Source organism: Schistocerca cancellata, chromosome 10 (genome assembly GCF_023864275.1).
Source record: "Schistocerca cancellata isolate TAMUIC-IGC-003103 chromosome 10, iqSchCanc2.1, whole genome shotgun sequence".
Classification (NCBI taxonomy): Eukaryota; Metazoa; Arthropoda; class Insecta; order Orthoptera; family Acrididae; genus Schistocerca; species Schistocerca cancellata.
Window position 1 is genome coordinate 6,606,425 of NC_064635.1, and position 4,433 is coordinate 6,610,857.

The following is a 4,433-nucleotide window of genomic DNA, read 5'->3' on the forward strand; positions in this document are numbered from 1 at the left end:
TGGTCGAATACACGTCTGTTGTTTACAGTCGTTAGTTCCAGCTGCCACTGTAGCGTAGCGCTGACGTCGCTTATATGCCAGAAATAATACCAGTGTCGGAACTTTTTGGAAGGACGGTGCACAGCACAAACTCTGCTCAGATGTACACACTGCAGTTAACAGTAACGTATATCGAAAGATAAGATACATACGAGAATGACGTTCCATGACTCCCCTGTTACAGCTTCAGCAGATGAAAATATCTGTGGAACCGGGTATGTCCTCACAGTATCGATAAACCTAGACCACGTTAATCTGCTGGTCCGAGCCATGCGTGTGTTACTTTTTTCCTTCCGTGAGATTGGTCATAGAATGTGTGAGGTTAAGTTCCGTTGGCACAGTGGAGAGGTCAGAGAGAGAGAGAGAGAGAGAGAGAGAGGGGGGGGGGGGGGGTAAATTGTGAGCACACTGGACGGAAGACGCTGCGAGCTGTGGAGATGGTAACAAAAATCTTCTCTATCGGTGCCGTATGTCGCGAATAGCCTTCGTCCGGCTTCTTGATTAATAGCAGGATGTAAACAGTGCATTTTCTTGCTAGACGAACGCGCGGTCGTTAAAGTCTCGTTCCAGTCGCTTCATGGTAGACATGACAGGGCGTATTGCGGAACTAGTAAAGGTTCCGTGAGTTCTGCATCTTTTATATAAAGGGTGGTCCATTGATAGTGACCGGGCCAAATAACTCACGAAATAAGCATCAAACGAAAAAACTACAAAGAACGAAACCCGTCCAGCTTGAAGGGGAAAACCAGATGGCGCTATGGTTGGCCCGCTAGATGGCGCTCTCATACGTCAAACAGATATCAACTGCGTTTTTTTTTAAATAGGAACCCCCATTTTTTATTACATATTCGTGTTGAAAGGTATGTGCTGAGATTTTATCAGGATAGAACCAGTGAAAAATGTCGATACTTCCCAACCGCAAGGTTGGACGAGTAGTACATCTTCGAGTATTAAGATCTTTGACAGCTAACAGAGCTAGGTGCACGCGGTAAAAGTTTGAGTAGTGGTGAGGAGATGCGCAGAGACAGCAGACGTATTTCGAGTCGGAGCTAGATGCCTGCAGGAGGCAGCCGGGTCGTGACAGCATCAAAGTAAGAACTGGCGCTACGCACATAATAAGCTATATATTGAGTGAAACTCGGCACATACCTGGGGAAACTAGAAAGAATAATTAATAAAATAGGTTTTCTTTGGTTAAATAATGTCTAAAAGCTAGATAGAAATCCCATTGTTGATGCAATAAGCGTTTTGTGAAACTTTCTCGTAAATCCATGCTATAGAAGTTTTTTTTATCTAAAAAATATTTATTGTTCACACTTTTAAGGCACATGTGAAACACTAACATGGTAGGGCATATTCTGAGGCATCAAGAGACCACGAATTTAGTATTGGAGGGCAGCGTGGAGGGTAAAAATCGTAGAGGGAGACCAAGGGATGAGTGCACTAAACAGATTCAGAAGGATGTTGGTTGCAGTAGGTACTGGGAAATGAAGAGGCTTGCACAGGATAGAGTAGCATGGAGAGCTGCATCAAACCAGTCTCTGGACTGAAGCCCACAACAACAACAGTGACTATACACGTACTTCAAAGTATAAGGGGTGGGTACGATTTTTGTGACAGAAGGTCTAAATGGCAAACAGATTCTGCGTGAAATTCTGACGATACACGGGCAAAATGGTGTGTCGCGTCCAGAGACGTGGGTCATACCGACCACGAAACACGGCCAACGACATCGATCAAAGACGACAACTGCAGTTGACGTTTGTGCAGTTACAACACCCGCTCGATTCATTGCAACCTGCTGCCAGACTGACCAGACTTTTAAGATATTCGGTCGGACCTTGAAAAAATTTTAGTGGTGCTTAGATTGGCAACTTGCTGCAACAAGTTCATAAATGTGAAATTGTGCGTCTTCACAAAACGAACAGGTAGTATCGTATGACTAAAATATCAACGAGTGAGAACGGAATTGATCAACTGATGCAAATACCTGCGTGTGGCGTTTTGTAGCGATATGAAACGGAAAGATCACAAATAACGCAGGTGGGACAATTTGATTCATTGGTAGAACACTAGGGAATAGCAACCATTCTACAGAAGACTGCTTACAAATAACTCATGCGACGCGTGCTGGAATTATATGAATGCGTGGCGTCTGTTCTTTCGGTCGTGTCCGAAAGAAGAGTCGCCACTCCTTCAAATAATTGATTCGCCTGAATGGCCAGTGGATGCACCTGCTTTACTGTGGACGCACAAGTACGTGCGACCTCCTGCGAGAACCTCAGAGCAGGGAACGTGGAGGAAACGCGGCCAGGGACTCGGGACAGGTGGCGGTCGATGGGCAGTGAGGCGTGTTGAGGTAGTCCGTGCAGTTGCGACAACGCTGTGTCTCGACTGGCGCAGTGGTTACCGCACCTGCCTAATAAGCAGGAGGTCCAGGGTTCGAATCCCGGTCCGGTACACATTTTAGCTCGTCGCCGCTGATTCTGCGTCGTGTCCCGATGCAGCTGACAGCAATGATGCCCTCCATTTCCTTTCCCTTCTTCCCCTCTCTACGTTCAGTTTCCATACAACATGCTAGAATATTGCTCATGTTGTATAGAAACCATACCTAATAGGACCAACAGGAGATACAGAAAGTATCCAGAGAAGGGCAGCACAAACGTCCACAAGCTTGTTTGACCGAGGAGAATAGCCGGCCGTGGTGGCCGTGCGGTTCTAGGCGCTTCAGTGTGGAACCGCTTGACCGCTACGGTCGCAGGTTCGAATCCTGCCTCGGGCATGGATGTGTGTGATGTCCTTAGGTTAGTTAGGTTTAAGTAGTTCTAAGTTCTACAGGACTGATGACCTCAGATGTTAAGTCCCATGGTGCTCAGAGCCATTTGAGCCATTTTGAACCAAGGAGAATGGTGAAAAAACTGAACTGGCGGACTCTCTGAGGGTAGACGAAAACTGTCCAAAGAGAGCCAGAGAAGGGCAGCACAAACGTCCACAAGCTTGTTTGACCGAGGAGAATAGCCGGCCGTGGTGGCCGTGCGGTTCTAGGCGCTTCAGTGTGGAACCGCTTGACCGCTACGGTCGCAGGTTCGAATCCTGCCTCGGGCATGGATGTGTGTGATGTCCTTAGGTTAGTTAGGTTTAAGTAGTTCTAAGTTCTACAGGACTGATGACCTCAGATGTTAAGTCCCATGGTGCTCAGAGCCATTTGAGCCATTTTGAACCAAGGAGAATGGTGAAAAAACTGAACTGGCGGACTCTCTGAGGGTAGACGAAAACTGTCCAAAGAGAGCCTACGATTAGCGAGGAGGAGATTCAGTTAACTAAAGTGCACACAGAAGCACTTAAACAGTCGCTGTGGATACGTGAGTGGAGCGGGAAAGTGCTCTCTCTGCGAGGAAGCACTCTCCGCCGCGCACTTCACAGTAGTCCGCGGTGCGGAGGTGGCTGCCGCCTTCTGCATCTCGTGAAGCAGATGCCCCTTCTCACGCGATAAACACGTCCTCTTATTAACAGAGAGCAGTGGCAGTAATATATACGAGCCGTGTCGGCCAAGCGCACGTGGCGACGTAATGGTTTTCCGCTCCGTTTGCTAATCCTGCCCGCGCGAGACTGAAATACGCGTCACGGAGGAGGAGGGGGCAGAGAGGAGAGGAACAGGTAGGTAGGGGTGTGGTGAGCAGGGGAGGGGAGCGGGTGGCGGAGGAAGGATGCACGGCGGGAGGAGAGCCACGGGATTTGCGGCCACGGACGAGTAAAATTTAATAACTCCATTCCGCAGGAGGTACGGCCTGGCCTCGCGGTCTGCGGTAACGGCTGGCTACAAGCTAGTGACTAGTGGCCACTGGCTAGTGCGGCCAATTTGCAACTCGACCAGCAGCGGCCTAGACTTGGCCCATCATTCGTGGTCGGGAGCAGATGCTCTCAGCATCTCCCCTGTACCTCTGGGAGGCCCACAAATAGCGATGGGGAATTCTGGGGAGGATGCGTGCAATCACGTCCACCTCCTAGAACATTAGCTATGAGGCCATTTTACAGCGCCGAGATCGTACCTCCGAAGTACGTCAGATGCAAAAGTAATTTCCTTGGACGACCATATTCCGCGTACGCTGGCTACGTTACGTGGTTTACAGCCGGGGCAAAGAAATGGCGTCCATATTGAAACGAAAAAAGAACGGCCACCTTGAGGCATTGCGCCGTTTTCTGCCGCCCGTTTACGGTCTAAGAACGCTGTAAAGAAAGTGAAAGGCAATTTTGGGAACAGGCCTGAAGGCTCGCGCAGAAGAATGGTGAGGTTCACAGCCATAACCTTTTGGCAAGGGGTGAGAGAGACTCACAGTACCTGTTGACAGAAACGCACGACACACTGTTTCAGCATAGAATATGCCGTAAGTATA

The 4,433-nt window shown here is 48.9% G+C and overlaps 1 non-coding gene across 1 annotated transcript; it reads left to right on the top strand.

Annotated features, from left to right (window-relative positions):
* Positions 1–2,426: 2,426 nt before the first annotated feature.
* On the top strand, positions 2,427–2,501 carry Trnai-aau (transfer RNA isoleucine (anticodon AAU)). The gene has a single exon. It is a non-coding gene; the product is annotated as a tRNA-Ile (tRNA).
* Positions 2,502–4,433: the final 1,932 nt, after the last annotated feature.